This window comes from Erpetoichthys calabaricus, chromosome 12 (assembly GCF_900747795.2).
Source record: "Erpetoichthys calabaricus chromosome 12, fErpCal1.3, whole genome shotgun sequence".
Taxonomy (NCBI): Eukaryota; Metazoa; Chordata; class Cladistia; order Polypteriformes; family Polypteridae; genus Erpetoichthys; species Erpetoichthys calabaricus.
Window position 1 is genome coordinate 134512066 of NC_041405.2, and position 17882 is coordinate 134529947.

Genomic DNA, 17882 nt, shown 5'->3' on the forward strand with positions numbered 1-17882 from the left:
TGTGTTAGAGGGGTAGCACAGCTAGTAGTATATATGTATATATTAATATCACCCTAATATCAGCTACAGTAACTAACTACATTTGGTCTCAAAACAATATACATCTTGTAAATGAACTCAATTGCAACTTTTATAGTCAAGATTAATGTAATTAGCTCCACAGCCAGGGTTAGCTCTGTGTCTAAAGAACTGTCAGCAAAGTTGTACTCACCACCTTCATTTGGGATGACCAAAGGGTTGCTGACACCAGGGAAGGACTGATTTAGAGAGGTGCATGAACCATGTTACCTCACAGATACCCTCAAAGAAAGCGGTCTAGTATTAAAATTATTAGTAACAGAAATGCGCAGTTTTCTATTTACTGCAATACAGCACATTCCTTGTGGATTACTTAATAATAAGCATATGTCTGTATAGCTTATTTGAATTGGCTTCTGATTTGATTTGTTTGATCTTTTGGTTGTTGGGTTAGACGGAACGATCCTGTAAACTGGTTTGTTCTCACAACGTAGGGAGAATGGACTACGATAGATAGATAGATAGATAGATAGATAGATAGATAGATAGATAGATAGATAGATAGATAGATAGATAGATAGATAGATAGATAGATAGATAGATAGATAGATAGATAGATAGATAGATAGATAGATAGATCTAATAAACTGACATTTCTTTAAGAATAATTGGGAGACCAACTTCTCTCTCTTTCCAGCTTCTCTTGCCTTTCTTTTCGTTTATGAAACCCAAACTTTGGCTTCGACATTTCAAATTAAACAAAACAAACATGCGTCTAATGTTGGCTAGCAAATGTGTGGATTACCTTCCGCTCCATAACACAACACAATAGAGACTGCCTGGATGGTTATTTCTGGCCAAAAAATAAGAAATGCTCTTTAACACACTGCTATCTCTATTTCTATATGCTAAATAAAAACTGATAAAAATTATCCTCAAATATTTTGAGTGCCCCTGTCAGTAAGAGACCCTTGGAATCATCCTAAGCTCCCCCCATGGTTGTGGCAATCTTGAACAAACAACTGCGTTGTGCAGTTGAAGTAACAACCTTCACAACCTGGAGCAGCTTAATCCATCATAGTGTCTGGCAACACTGGCATAAGACACGTCTGTCTGCAGCATGCCAATGGCCATCTCCTTTGCTTCTGGTAACATTTAAGGCATTACAGAATGCATACAAAATAATGGGGTCTTTTATTTTGCTGTGACCTGATCAGGCATTGTTCTACCTGTGCTTTGTTGGATATAAGTATACCTCATGAACTGCTGTGTTTTTGACAAGTGGCAATGCCATGCTACACAAGTTGGATTGCCATTCTGCGGGCAAAAGGCCACATCACATTAAACGACTTTTCTAGCAATTTTCAGTCATGGCCTTTAATGTTACCAAGTTGGAGGCAGTCAGCGGCACGCTGCTGTGAAGGCTAGTCGTGTAATGTGATATGCCAAGTGACTCACTCCAGCTATTCTGCAACTTGCTCAGACGAGACGGGTGGCTTTATGTGCATGAGAGCTGACAACCAATGAATGGTCATCTGGAAGTGTAATGCAGAATGCAGTGACAAGGAATAAGAAACGTGGGGGCTTTGGACCTCACAAACAGAAGAGAAGCTTATCCACCAGATGATCTTGTGTTTAATGCACCACGACAGAATGAGAAAAAGAAAACAAAATAAAAAGGGCAGAGACAGCAGCTGAATTTATTGTGGTAGTTAACCCCACAGGATCCATTACTGTACATTCCTTTTTCCATATAATGTTGCCTTCCTTTTTTGCCATCAGAATATACAGTATAAAGTGCACCTGTTCATGTCCTGTTCTGCGCAGGCACACACTCTTTGTTCATCTCTCTCCTTTATATAAAATCGGTGTTTGTCTTTTTCATTTGACGTGCTGCATTCTGTAACTGCTTGCAAAATTGTAGCAACTTCTGTTTAATTGAGTGACGAGTATTTTTGTCTCACTATAACATTTACATATGAAAATAGCACCCTTGTGTCTGGCAGTGTGCGAGCGTGCACAATGTTCTCTTCCTTTCCCGTCACCATTTAGGCCGGCAATGTCTGGAATGCGTCGTCACTGGACGGGCAGTCTTAGGCTGTCCACTCTCATGGGCCACGTCAGGAAGCAGATGTGAAGAGGCGACCTTTTGCTTTCATTACTCGGAGACCGAGACCCTTCGGGGTTTGCATGTGGATATATGTTTTCAGTTGACTCCAGGGTCCATGCATACACTGTATAAAATGTGGAGCGATGGGAGGACAGTGTGAAAATGATCAGTATAAATAATTAAAAACATAAAACAATTCCACTCTGCATCCCACCATCCCCAGGGATCATGAAACCACCCACCACAAGACGGCCTGATGATAAAAAGAAATAAATAAGATAAAATAATCCAGCTCCCACACACATCCCACAAGCGGGGTTTCCTGTATGCCAGGGCTCCCAATCCTCAGACTGGCATACTTGTAAAGTGTAAAAGTAAATGGAGTAACATAGGGTCTGGAATTGGGGGTTAGGACAGATTCCAGGGGGAGAGGATGATGTTTACTTGACACACGGCAATTGTCAAGTGATCCCTCGTTGGCACACCACATTCAGGTGCTGACCACCCTAATAATCCACCCTGCTCTGCCATACTCCTTACTGATGAGCTTTTTATAGCACTGGTGTTTCCCCACCATGTACACTCATACCAAATATAGTTAGACAAGGTACAGAGCCATGCTCTGGAAGCCATGCCACTCTGCCACTCCTCCCCTTGTCATTGCTAGCAGCACATTCATCTTTATTGTCCTTTTTCATTCCTTCCACAAGCTGGCGACTTAGTAAACAAAGAAATCAATTTGGTACAAGGCTGCTGAAATGGGTGACGCACCCTGGAATGACAAAGCCCACATGCTAGGCTCAGTTCTTGTTTACCCACAATGACAAGACCAAAAGTTCCCTTTGGAAAGTCTGGAAAAAAAAAAAAAGACACCCACTCACATACAAGCATCACAGTGAGCTGCCCTATTGTGTGCCGGGTGACTCATCCTAGGAAACAATAGAAAGAAAAAAAAGAAAACACAATGGAGGTAACCTAGACAAAAGCAGCATACAGAAAAGCATCATCACGAGACACTGGAGCATGCAGGATGGCACCACAGATGTAGCACTGCTGGCAGGCTTTATCATGAGCCGCTGCCTGGGTAGAGACTGAAGTCACAGAGGTGACTGGCATCTCCTCGCAGTCTTACCCAGTAACATGGAGCAACTGCATGCCACGAGTGGCTAAACTGAACAGACTGAGGCAGCTGGGTTAAATCCAGAGAAGGTGTATATTCTGGGCAAACTGTGGCCAACACATGGAGAACTGACACTAAAAATGGTGGGTAGTCGAAAGAATCAGAGGTCTGAAGAGTCATTATTGTCACAGGACAATGAAATTCTTACTTACATGTGCTAGTCAACAAACAACACGTCAGCACTCTCCGGCGCCATGACTAATGACTGTAACAGCTTTACCTCGAAACTTCTGTCTGCCTTACCTACAGGGTGCACTTGCAGGTGAACTAAATATTTTTTGTGGTGTTTTAATACAAAATGCGAGTTGTGGACACTAACATTTTGTAAATGTTCAGGCAAAACAAGCTTATTCAGTTTGTTTGGGTTGAAATAAGCTATGAGAATAAACGTTAGAAAACATGAGTAGCTCTCGGCCATTTTCATTTTGTGAAAGTACCTCTCAGGGAAAAAAAGGTTGGAGACCCTTTGTTAAAGCATAAAGGAGGGTGAGAGGACAAAAACAAATTAAATAAACTGAACAGCCCGGTACAGCTGGCCAAAATGCAAGGAGCAGATACACCGCGGCTCATCAATTATGTACTGCACAGACATTGCTAGGCTCCATTTATGTTAAGCCGTTTATTTTATTTTTAATCCATGCCTTTATGCTGTCACATGCGTACGCATAGGGGACAGCTGAAGAGCTCTAGTGGCTGTAATTCTACTGCCGCTCCAGGGGTTGGCGCTGTGTCCTAATGCCTTTCTCTTTCCCTCTCTCTGCAGACCAGATGACTGATGGCCTCTGACATCACTTCTGGTGTACGTCCTCCTGGACCCTCCTCTTCCTGTTAGAAGGACCCAACACTGGAGGCTCCACCATCTTGTGACAATTCTGTTCTGAACTCGCATCTGCAAAGACGACTCCGCATTCATTGCGTTTATTGTTTATTTTTACAAAACCAACTATATGGGGTGACCAGGCTGATACCCCAACTCTTTACCGTTGTCATCTGTTTCTCTTACAATGTGTATGTATTATGTAATTAGTAATTTGTAAAGTTAGTATTCTTCTTCTTTTGGCTGCTTCCATTAGGGGTTGCCATAGCGGATCATCTTCATCCATATCTTCCTGTCATCGTCATCTTGCTCTGTTACCCCCATCATCTGCATGTCCTCACTCACTACATCCATAAACCTTCTCTTTTCCTCTGGCCTGGCAGCTCTATCTTTAACATCCTTCTCTCAATATACTCAGCATCTCTCCTCTGCACATGTCCAAACCAACGCAATCTCGCCTCTCTGGCTTTGTCTCTAAAATGTCCATCCTGAGCTAACCTTCTAATGTGCATTTATCTGTGAACTTGTCTCCACACTCTGGGCCTGCAGAGCGTTACACAAAAAAAAAACCTGAATTGAATTGAATGCACTTGAAAAATTGTGGCTAATACAGGGAGCAGGACTTGTAGTACTGGAACTACTGGGATGTGACATACTGAAGCAACTGGGTAAATATGGAAAGAACAGACAGCAGTGAGTGAGACTCAAGGACTGTGTGTCAGAACTGGTGTTGTGTAATACTGGAACACATTAGGGAACTGTCCTGTCTCCCTTCCTGTTCAACCTCTACACAATGCATTTCCAGTCTAATACCAGCACTCGCCATCTACAGAAGTTCTCAGATGACTCATCCATCATAGACTACATTAATAATGAAAAGGAGCCAGAGAATAGTAGGCTCTAGAACAGCAAAAACCACCTGCAACACAACATCAGCGAGATTAAAGTGTTGATGGTGGATCTTCGATGTGCCCAACAGACCAGTCACCATTCAGGAGAAGGAGGAAGTGGAAGGGGTGCAGAGCTACAAGTACCCGGGGGTTCACATAAACAACAAACTGGACTGGTCTGATAACACAATGGCACTGTACAAGAAGGGCCAGAGCAGACTAGACTTCCTAAGGAGACGCAGGTCTTTGTACGTGTGCAGCAAACTGCTGGTGATCTATCAGTCCGTAGTAGCCAGTGAAATGTTCTACGCTGTGGTCCCCTACGGAAGAAACCTGAGATCAAAAGACACAACATGCCTTAAGAGACTTATCAATGCACACATTGGAAGCTACTTTGGAAAAGAGGCTAGTGGCAAAACTGGATGTCATCATGAAAAATCTCCTCCTGGAGGTGCTGTCTTGGAGCCCTTTTAGCCACAGGCTTTTCTGCTTGCTGCTATCAGGCAATTCAATGCTTCCTCCTGATGTCCCAGACTAAACACTTAACACTCTTTAAGTTCATGTTGCTATTTCTGCACAGTATAAATTCATTTATTTATCTATCTATTGATAGATCAATTGTATTATTTGTCCTGTACGTCTGTATCTTTGTTTTTTTGTTTCACTACTGTAAGCATCTAAATTTCCGCCTGGGATTAATAAGGTTTACCTAATCTTGACAATGATTATCCTGTACTGGACTGACATATGCAGATGTGTTGTGCAAGTATACTGGTGAGACTGGAAATGTGACAGGCTGCCTCTCTACTGGACAGAACAGATCATGACATGGCATAATATTCCAAAACCCACTTATTCAAATTCAGAATCACAGGGATTGAGTCTATTAAGCTTAAGGTTTTAAACTGCTTCCATCCAACCCTTATCTAAACAAGGAGGTTCTGCTCAAGCTTTATAACACCCTGGTGAGGCCTCATCTGGAGTCCTGTGTGCAGTTCTGGTCTCCAGTCTACAAAAAGGACAAAGCAGCATTGGAAAAGGTCCAGAGAAGAGCAGCAGGGCTGATTCCAGGTCTACAGGGGATGAATTATGAGGAAAGATTAGAAGAGCTAAGCCTTTACAGTTTAAGCAAAAGAAGATTAAGAGGAGACATGATTGAAGTGTTTGAAAGTATGAAGGGAATAGTCCAAATGAGTCCAAATGGGTGGACAAACAAAAACCCACAAATTCTGACAAACTGAAAGCATTGGTTATGCAAGAATGGGCTGCCATCAGTCAGGATTTGGCCCAGAAGTTGATTGACTGCATGCCAAGCCGAATTGCAGAGATCTTGGGAAAGAAAGAAGGGCCAACACTGCAAATATTGACTCTTTGCATAAACCTAATGTCATTGTCAATAAAAAGCCTTTGAAACTTATGAAATGCTTGTAATTCTACTTCAATGTACCATAGTAACATCTGACAAAATGATCTAAAAACACTCAAGCAGCAATCTTTGTGAAAACCAATATTTGTGTCATTCTCAAAACTTTTGGCCACAACTGCCAACAGATTGGGTTTGAGTAAACCAGGAGAAAAGCCAAAAAAGCAACATTACTAGGAGACGACTGTCAAGGCCAAAATGAGAGATAACAATTGTGGCCAAAAAACAAAAGCAAAGAAGTTGTTACCAAAATTCATTTCACAAAAAGTGTTTGAAAGAGCAATTTGATAAGGGTCTTGAATCTGCAACTCGGAAGAGGAAGTGATATCCCAGAGGACCCTTTAACCCATCGCGTCATGTCATGACCTCAGAGGACATGCTACTAAGGACAAGAGCTCCAAAATGACCGTGAGTGTGAAAACCAAAATGGTGGAATCGGGCTCTATTAAGGCTCCTTGACCGTGCCAAGTGGAGACGTGCGTACCAGACAGCGGACCCTGTGCCATTGCGGGATAGCCGCTAGGACAAAAAAGAAGAAGATAAGAATCAGGCTCTGTGACTCAAAAAATAAAAGAAAACAAAAAGAGAGTATGATTACCAGAAACCATACAAAAAAATTGAGATAAAGGAACCAATCCTAACAGTTAGAAACAGTTGGAATCGGAGATGATGGGCTTCTGCTAAAAGGATATTATGAAGGATGTAAAGTCGCCCTACCAGCCAAAAGGGACAAATGGACAGAATCAAGTGAGAGGCTTTAACGGACCCTGTTGGTGCCACATCCTCATTTACAAATCACTTCCATAATTGCCATACATTCATCGTCATCATCTCCTCCCTTCAAGTAGCCAATATGACACAAATTTTAAACAGTGACCATGTGCCCCAAAAGACAAAAGACTGCTGCTCCCTTGGCCATTGTGACTGGATCACCAGTTTACACACAAAGAGCATAACATCCCATGGAGAAGAGCCAGCCTTACCAATTGTTACAATTGTTAGGGCCCCATTTTTTTCAGAGGGACTTAAGGTTATATTCTTTTAATACTTCCTCTCAGGTAACTCCACCAGTATCTCAAGCTTGCTTTCCTTTAGTCATTTTAATATTTGAAAGAGATTGTGTGGCACAGTGGTTTTAGGCTTTGGACTTCAAACCCTGAGGTTGTGGGTTCAAAACCCTCTACTCTACACTGTGGACCACGTGCATGTCACTTCGTCTGCCTGTGCTCCAGTTGGAAAGACCAAAGGAACTGAACCAATTGCCTGATGAAGGGGCCTTAGCTGCCTTGAAAGTCTGCATTTGTAATCTATTTAGTTAGCCAATAAATGGTGTCATTTCACCCTACCTTCTCCTACTCAAATGTTGTAAGTCACCTTCGAAAATGGCCTTAGCCAAATAATAAAGAAAAATAACTAAACAGCAATTTACATTAAGTAAAAGGGGAAAAGTGATTGACAACATTAGGATAAACTACTGCAATGTGTTTTTACTGGCTATTTAAATTGTTCTTTATGCAGCTTTCAGTTAATTCAAAAAGCCGCTACAAGGATTATAAAATGAAGCAGAAAATATAAACACATAACTCCAGTTCTCAAGTCCTTACACTTGCTCCCAGTTCAGTTTAGGGCTGATTTCAAAATCTTCCTTTTAATATAAAAAAGCCTTAAATGGCCAAGGCCTTGCTTACTTATCTGAGGTAATCATTACTTACAAACTGAAGAGCACATTGAGATCTCAAGATGCCAGTCTACTTCAGATTCCAAGGATTCATAAAATAACATTGGGAGGTCGAGCTTTTAGTTACAGGGCCCTGAAGCTGTGGAATGATCAGCCCGCTCATATAAGAAATGCCCCTTCAGTTTTAGCTTTTAAATCAGGCTGTACACTCACAACTTAGTGTGGCATACCCTGACTAGAGCTGCAGATTAGCTGTGCATACTGCATCTCTGTTTGTTAGTCATTTGTTCAAAATTATAAATAATTCAATATCTTTAAACCGTTTCTAACCCTTCTCTGTTCTGTTTCTCTTCTAAGTATCTGGATGTGCCACTTAGTGCCACTGCTCTACTGCCAGGGTGCTCTCCTGGGTATGGAAAAGTCAACTTGAATAAAGGAGCATTGGAAAGATTCTCTCATTAGATTGGATGGCCGCCACAGACTTCACCATAGAAAACCCAGCAGGGGGTAGGCAGCCAGGTAGCCGGGGTCTCCAAGTCTGTGACTTTGTTTTTGACTTTCTCTTTAACAATTTTAATCTCCACCAGCCATAGTTCATCAATGAATTAATGGACAGATATTGTGGGTTTCCATTTATATATAAGCAGTTTCTACCTTGTTCTTGGCGTGTTTTAACAAATCTGTATTTTTATGTGTACCATTTCTCTATGTACTGTACTGTAGTAATTAGTATAATCTGTACTTGTACTTTAACTGAGAATTGTTCACAGCTCTCTCTATCTTCACTCAGAGAAGAACACTATACAAAATATAAGTTGAATCAGCAGACCCCCGTCACCCTGTAGTTAGGGTATAACGGGTTGGATAATGGATGGATGGATGTATTGTAACAGCTTTGAATGTGTGTCACCTGACTTCATCTTTAATGCTGTCTGTTTTTACTCTTCATACATGAACAAGAGGACGCTTCAGAGAGGAGATGCATACCCCACATCAGCTGCAGTGAGGGGTCACATAGGCTGCAGGTTTTCATTCCAGATGCTTTCTTTATTAGCGACCAATTACTCTTACGAACTGAACAGCTTCTTTCCTGCTAATTTTAATCTACTGGCCTCAGGCATCTCAAATTCATATCCAGGAGGGCTACATTTTTTAATTAGGTAGAAATTCTTATCGTTAATGAAACACATTATTTAATCCAATGGTGTCTTAGTGCTCTTACTCTTCCTTGATTTGCTTTTTCATAAGTGCACCATCTAAATGCTTTGTGGCCAGGAGCAGATCAATATTTCTCAGATGTTCACCATTTCTTTTCAAATACTTTATTGAAACATGTATTGTATGATTGATACACTAGTGCAAATGGGATCAAATCAGCTGCTCACTTTGCATCTTATTATTGTTTGGTTACTTGTTTAGGAAAAAGAAAACAGTTAAGAATTCTCAATTTTGTATTAAAATTCAGTTAAAATGAGTATTTCATATAAGAGAAGTAATTAGTAAATCATTTAAAAAGTGGGCCAGGACTAAATTCTGCAGCCACTGCAGACCTCCAAGATGTGGATATGGCACCCGTGCCTTATGCACCACTACTAAACCCACTAGAATAGCACCATCACTCAGAGGACAAAATGTCACCTCATCTTATTCACAAACCCGCTCAGTGCAATTCAGGACTGCAGGGGCCTGCAGCCTACCCCAGCATCACCGAATTCAAGGCAGGAAACAGCCTGAACAGGGCACCACTGAGCTGCTGGGCCCACTCCCAGGCATACACAAACTGACAATTTGGAATTGCCAGTCAACCTGACCTGCATGCCTTTGGAGATGTGAGAGAAAACTAGAAAGGTTGGAGAAAAAACTCCAGATCAACGTCCAGGTGGAGGATTTGAAGCCAGGGCACTGCATCTGTGAGGTGACAGTGCTACCCATGGTGCCACCACCTAAGGAACAAAACTGCAAGTGAAACTGCAGTATAACACAGAAATGTGGTAAACACAAATTCTAAGGTTTTTGATTTCTCAAGTTGATTTGTATCATTATAATTGTCAAGGAGAATCAATCAGTCACTGACCTGTTTGGAAACAAAATATTTCATGAACGGCTGAAAAGATTTTCATTCAGTCCAATGAACATTCCTTGCAAATTCAGCCATTCTTGACAGATTTTGTTCACAAACTGGTCAATTATTGATTACTGATTGAAAAGGGTGGTGGAAAGACTACTGTGGTGGATGAGATCCAACCATAGATGTTAAAAGCGCTGGATATTATTTGGATGGCGTGGTTAACAAGTCTATTCCATGGCAGAAAGGCAGGTAAAGCACGCTTGGAATGGAAGACTGGTGTGTTGGTCCCCATATTTAAGAAGGTGTGTTCTGACCACAGAAGGATCACACTCCTCAGCCTTCTAGGTAAGGCATATGGAATGGTGCTGGAGGGAAGAATCTGTCCAATGGTTGAGCCACAGGAAGAACAAAGGAGAATCCATCCTGGACATGAAACAGTAGACCACCTATTCTCCCTGGAGTAGTTGCCGAAGTTGTTGAAGGGTGCATGGGAGTAACCCAGTCTACATGTGTATTGTAGATGTGGAAATAGCATATGACCATGTCCCTCGGCATGTGTTATTGGAGATGCTGCAGGAATATGAGGTAGCAGGGCCGCTCTTGGGTGCTGTCTGTTCCCTATAAATGTAGTGAGAGTTGTGTCCGAATACTTTGCATTAAGTCAAATTCGTTCATTATGGGTGTCGGAATCCATCAGGGCTGTGTCTTGTCACGACTCCAGTTTATGGTTTTCATGGACAGGATATTAAGGTTTAGCGGAGGATGAGAGGGTGCCTAGTTGAGGAGGCCAGGATTGGCATCATTGCTTTTCTTTGCCTTATCTGACGGTGACCTTTGGCACGCATTCCAGAAATTTGTTGTAGAGTGTTAAGCGCCTGGGATGTGGATCAGCACCTCCAGGTCCTCTCTGGGAAGAGTGGATTACTTCCTTCAGGTCTGCCCTCAGTGGTTGAGATCAAGTACCTCAGGATCTTGTTCAGGAGTGAATGGAAAAAAAGAATGCGAGATCAACAAGTGGATTAGTATGGCAGCAGCATTTCCATGGTGGTAAAGCAGGAGTCGAGTGTAAAGATAAAATTCTCGGTTTACCAGTCCATCTGCATCTCTGTCCTAACCTATGGGTCATGAGCTGTAAGTAATGACCAGCAGAGATGAGGGTTCTTCACAAGGCTGCTGGACTGACATTCCATGACAGAGTGAGAAGCTCAACAATTTCATGAGAGCTTCAGAGTAGAGTCACTGATCCCCCAGATTGAAAAGAGACAGTTAAAGTGGTTCTGGCATGTCATATGGATGCCCCCTGGCAACTCCTACTAGATCTGGTCTGGGTACATTCCACAAAATGGAGACCCCATGGCAGACCCTGGACACACTAGAGGGATAATTCTCTCTGTTGGTTTGGGAACACGTGAGAATTCTTCAATCTGTAGCTGGGGACAGGGAAGTCTGGGTTGACCTGACGAGTTGAAATGATTGAACAGGTCGATTATTGATTTCTGATTGATTCGTATCTCAAGAATGGATGACAACATTTTCATGAAATTTACAGGCAGTGGGATGATGAAATATTTATCAGTGTTTCCTTGGTGGATGATTTTAATTTATATTTGTTTGCACCAATTAAAAAAAACACTCATATAGTGCGACCAAGCTTCATGTTGGTTATTTTTTCTGCAATTGCTTTATGGTGGTCAAGGGTTGTACCAACTCCGCACAGGGCACCACTGGGTCACATGAGTTCAATCAATTTGTTTAAATCCAGTCCTGTCATTAGGCCCGGGTTTACATTTGAGTTGCAGCGGCTGATCCAGTGCGGTCGGTCCCCCTTACTGTGGGCGTCAATGGAAAAAGAATAGTAAAGTTCTGGAAATGATCAATGGCGTTCCCGTCAGGGCCTCGGACGGTCAAAGTCAAAGACGCAGACCGGAGCAGCGACACCCAAGGGTCCACCCACGGCTCGCGGTTCCCGCGCCCCGGTTGCTCGGATACCAGCTCTCCTCCCCCCGAGAATCACGCACGAGTGGCAGGCGTTTCCTCCTCCGCCTCTCCAGCTCAGAGAGTTCGCGTCCCTAGAGACGCCCTCAGAGAAAAAAGGGCTGCGTGAGGCACGGACGTCTGGATCGGGGTCTTCCCAAAACTTACGGGTCTGAGAGGTGGGGGCATGGCAAGATCACGTGAGAAGATATCAAATAACAAACAGCGATCTAGCAGCATCAGTCGCCATGAACCAGTAACACTTGATTATGAGCCCCTTGTATCTGTTACAGTGCGGAATCCTAACGTGTTTGAACTTTTCTTATAGATCAGTAACACTTTATTACTGCGCTCTATCAGCAATAACACGCATCACTTCTGCTACCAATATGTTTTAAGGAGGCAAAGTGCGCAGAACTAACAAAACCCTGCGCACTAAGCTGTGTCAAGCATTGTGTGATAGGCGCTATATTAATTAAAAACGAAGCCACGTAATACATAAATATCCATCACTAAAATGCTTAAGAATGGGGGTACTCAGTGAGGAAGCAGCTATTGCAATTAATGTAGTTGCCACAGAAACAGTCTGCATGGCGCCATATAAAAAGAATATTTGGTAGCAGTCATTGCGCTCCCACAAATACTTCGCGGACGCCGGAAGCTCCCATTTGCGGGAGGTCGAACATGGTCTGCTGTTCGCCACCCCGGTGCTCCTCATCTCTGACAAAGTGACGCCACGGCACACACGTCGGTCCTCAGACTGACCCCTTCACCTAAATGTTTTCAAAATTCCATCGTCAATAATTGTCGTAAAGCACAAACCCAACCCGGTGCGGGCACAAGTCCATCTCTGCACACTGTCACAAAAACACTCCCACCCAGGCCACTTTAGTGTCGCCAATCAGTACGGCTGTGGCAGGACGGCGGACGCTTTATTCACCGACTTTTGATTTCAGTGTGCAGTTAGAGGTCGGCACGTTTATCTCACCTCTATCTCTCTCTTCGTCTTCCTCTCGACCGAAGTTCACTCGACTTTCTTTTTGTACTCCTCCTCCTCCTCCTCCTCCTCTACGATCTTCACGTTTCAAACTTTTCTCACTCCAGCGCCGAGGATTATCATCTCTGTGGACACGTTGTTTTTTTCTCAGTAGATCCTCCAGGCGCGCTGTTAAATTATTGAAGAGCCTTGTTGTGTTTTAACGCGTAGATCGATTACAAGCGCGGAAACCCGACTCCACACTGGACGAGAGAACTTTCAAAATTTGAGGAGGGATTTCAACTTGGCACTTCGACAGCAACCAATAGGGTTAGTCGCCTCCTCTTCCTAGGGCCCGGCTGGTGACTGCAAAGTTTAACGACCTGCTCCCCCACTCCTCCCAATCCAGCTTCCAGTAATTGTGAGCGCAGACAACTGGAAAAGGAAACTCGGTTAAATGTTAGGGGAAAAAAAACAAGGAAAAAGTTCTGAAAAGTTTGTACTGCAAATACTGAGTGAAAACGAGTGGACATACACACTGGTATAAATCTGAAATCAGCACTAGCCCATTCTCCAGCCTCACACCTGTCCGCTCCTATTACTCAGCCACGAGTCCAAATGCCGACATCACCTTTTACACTATGATTATGTGGTTAGCTGTTAAGTGTGCGATGTGAAAGAAACGGATTGCTGTGTGTTTTCATTCAAATACCTAAATGAAAAAAATCGATCTTGTAGAAGTTAAAGCTATGATGTAGACTATAGGGTTACTGTACTGCACATCTTGCACATAATGCTGTTGGAACATCATCGAAAATCAAGAAAAATGAACGAGTGTGCGATTATATAAAGCTATGTGATCTACAGTACTTTATGGTGCCTTTCACATCTATCTATCTATCTATCTATCTATCTATCTATCTATCTATCTATCTATCTATCTATCTATCCTTATTTCATATTTTAAGTGTTTCCCATTTGCCTTTTTGTTTCAGTGCTTGAGACTTGTCTGTTTGCTCTTCTAACCCCATTGATCAACAGTGTGGGGTCCACTTTGTTAAGCATTTTGCAGCTCTTTATGGTTTCCATTCTGTAACAGCAGCTCTGTCATCTGTGCTTCCTCTCCTCAGTAAATCAGTAAATCAATTGATCTCATAAATGAGCCACTTCAACCACTTTATGTATGGCAAGTCATTTTTAACATTTAATGTAGCACTGTGTTTAATAGTTTAGGTATCTGTTACATTTTGACTATAGTGGAAATTGGAAATGCAGGTAATATTAATGTATTTATGTCTAAAATGCTATTTTAAATATCTAAAGAGTAATTTTAAATTGTCAAGATACATTTCAAAATCTCTCTAAATCTGACTTTAACTAGTCAAATTTTAACTATCAGATATACCACAGCCAGATCCGGCCTGTGTGGAGTCTGCATGTTCTCTCTGTGTCTGTGTGTTTTGTTTTCCTCCCACATGTAACTGTAGTGAACTGCCAATTCTAAACTGGCTCTGTGTCAGTGTGTGTATGTGAGTGAGCTCTGGGTTGGACTGGTGTCTTGTCCAAATCTGGTTCCTGCCTTGCACCTAGTGCTATTGGGATAGAGACTGAAGTGGGCTAAGCCTGTCTGAGCCTGGTATAATATGGTATGTATATTTGAAAGTCTCATAGACCCCAATGAGAAATATCCCCCCAGTTTTTTATATCTCTAATTACAGTATATAATAGATATGGTTTGTGAGCTTCAAAAGGGCGACCTCAATTGGGCGCGGCGAATAAAGGCAAAAGCAACAAAATTATTACTGAAAATTTATTAAATAAAGGCAATGATTGAACGTATAAAAAAGGCGAAAGCAAGAATATTAAAACATTCGCCCAATTGAGGTCGCCCTTTTGAAGCTCGCCTTTTTGTGCGCGCCCTTATTGAAGGATACCAATAGATATCTGTGATTCAAATTTAGATTAACATTACATTACAAAACACTCTCAAATGCACACAATACAATTCAGGGTCCCAGGGGCTGGAGTGTGTCCCATTAGCATCAAGTATTAGAGAGGAATTAACCCTGGATTTGGGTGCCAGTCCATCACAGGACTCACTTGCTCTCTCACACACACACACACACACCCAGGGGGTCAATTTAAAGTCACCTATTAATTTAGCACACACATCTTCTAGCTTTAGTATCCAGAGAAAAATCTCACATATGCATAGGAAGAAGGTACAGATTTGAACCCAAGTCAGTTGATCTGTGAAGTAGTAGTAGTGCTAGCCTCTATGCTGCATCTGAATTCCGCAGAGTTAAAGTTGTATTTTAGACATCTGGCATGTAATTTCATCCTTCAGAATGAAATTATGGTCTGTCAAAAGAAGGCATTAAAGGTTAAAATGGCTTGTTGTTGACTATTTGCAGTGGCAGCTTCAGCCATCCACTGTCATCCACAAATTCATTTTATGAAGATTTTTTTTTTTCCTGTAATACTAGGACTACTGGATTTCATAACCGGCCAGGCACCAAAGGCAGTAAGACAGGAAACACAAAATAACTTTTAAATTATGGGCTGCAGGATGTTAACATTGTGATAAAACACAAATAAAAGGAATGTCAGCCAAGTATAATAGGAGCGGGGTTGTGGAGGGGAGCCCATTCTTGACAGACACAAGTCCTTTGCACTGCACATTTTACAATTTTGTGGTTTTGGGATTGCGACAGTAAAACAAACACACAGTAAACAGAAATGAGATACGGTGCTAAAATGGGGGTTTCCAAAAAGTAACAAGATGATTAGATGGGAAAAGAGTTGGATTTAAAATCAGGAGATTATCAGTTCAAAGAGCACATGAATATTTGAGATGGGTGCATTCAGGTGAGCAGACAATCGGCACCATTATGGGCTTTTAGTGTTACATAACATCATGGGGGCGTGCTAATAGCAAGGCAGACCAATGGCTTTGCTGACACTCCAGATCCTGTTGCACTGTGGTGACATAAAGCTGTCACAGGAGACTCTGTTCAGAAACGCTGCAGGTACGCTTCAGAAACTCCAGTGCTAGGATGACATTTCATAGAGATAAGAAAAGCAAGACGAGGCAGTGGCATATGACTGGAACAAATGAATAATTTCAGCCAAATCAGTCCAAGCTTTACTGAATTCATTTAATCCATCTTGGCATCACAAAAACCAGAGCTTATCCTGGCAGCATGTGGCAGAATTAACCCTGGATGAGGGCGTACATTTAATTCAATTCAACTCATTTATTTTATATAATGTGCTTCACATATATTACAACCACTTCAAATGCACAACCCACATTTATTTGCTTTGAGTGAAATGGGGGAACCTCAGGATGGAAATGAAAGGTGGAGAGTCTGAGAGGAGTTTGGTAAACCACCTTCTTCTTCTTCTTCTTCTTCTTCTTCTTCTTCTTCTTCTTCTTCTTCTTCTTCTTCTTGCTGGGAATGAACTGTGCATGAAATACATCCCTCTAAGGGCATATTTTTAAAACAAGGATGTTGTTGCTATCTATCTATCTATCTATCTATCTATCTATCTATCTATCTATCTATCTATCTATCTATCTATCTATCTATCTATCTATCTATCTATCTATCTATCTATCTATCTATCTATCTATCTATCTATCACGGATGCAGGCACAAGAATGTAGCTCTGTAAGTTGGGTCATTTCCATGTCCCAGTATCTCCTGGAAGGCATTAAATGGTAAATCAGACAAAGTATAAGAATAACTGCCTTTTGTTAAGCCCATGTAGAGAAAAGCCAAGCAAAATGACACCTTTTATTGGCTAACTAAAAAGATTACAATCAGGCAAGATGGAAATGGTTAAGGACTGTTGGAGAAATTAACCAAGAGTACAAAAAGCAAATGACCCACATTTCATTAACTTTCTGGAAATATGGTTCACCCATTTACCTCTTAATACTGACTTAATTAATATTTTCCTCACCTTTTTTTTCCTGCTATTACTTCCACTTTACTTGGTCACCTTCCACCAACAAGGGGAATTTTGTGCCTCTGCCTGCTTGTCTAAACCTATTGATGTATGGAAAGTAGTGGCCTTTTAATGACTTCCACTCAGCAACAACAATAACATTTATTTCTATAGCACATTTTCATGCATACATGTAACTCCAAGTGCTAAACAAGTACTAAAACAAAATTTAATATTATAAATATGGTAAAATGGAAGAATCCATAGTTTGTAAGTCTGATGATTAAACTTGTAAACATCAATGTCCAACTTGAAGACATATACTATGGTCAGATGCCTGGAGAGGAGAGCAAAGTAAAACTGAAGATTGCAAGAATGCTAGAGAAAATAAACTTTAAGGGCTTCCACAACCAAAGGCCCACCAGCCCCAAATGGATATTCTACAATACATAAATGTGATATCATAATTCAATGTTATCTGCAAATGATGAAAGTCTTAGAAGATGATGTGCTGCAGGTTTATATCATAGCACTAGTATCCTTCAACATTTCCAGCACAATAGTTGCAAAGTGGCACTGGTGCAGAACACCACCACGGGATACCAGAAACAGAAAACAAAGACAAAGGAAGTTATTAGTAACTGGAAAAAAAAATATGTACAGTATATATATATTTATATATATTATGATTGCATGTTTTAATGTTACATGCAAATAATTACAATTAATTCCATTCCATTATGAGATTATTTTTTAATTGATTCTCAGGTCTGGTACATATATATATATATATA

At 41.5% G+C, this 17882-nt stretch overlaps 1 protein-coding gene across 2 annotated transcripts in view; it reads right to left on the reverse strand.

Annotated features, from left to right (window-relative positions):
* Positions 1 to 13444, reverse strand: part of tnfaip8l1 (tumor necrosis factor, alpha-induced protein 8-like 1) — a 29724-nt gene extending 16280 nt beyond the window's left edge. For both annotated transcript variants that reach the window (XM_028816301.2, XM_028816299.2), the window contains exon 1: positions 13147 to 13444. The gene's annotated coding sequence lies outside the window, so the exon portion shown is untranslated. The remainder of the gene's footprint in view (positions 1 to 13146) is intronic.
* Between the last annotated feature and the right edge of the window lie 4438 nt (positions 13445 to 17882).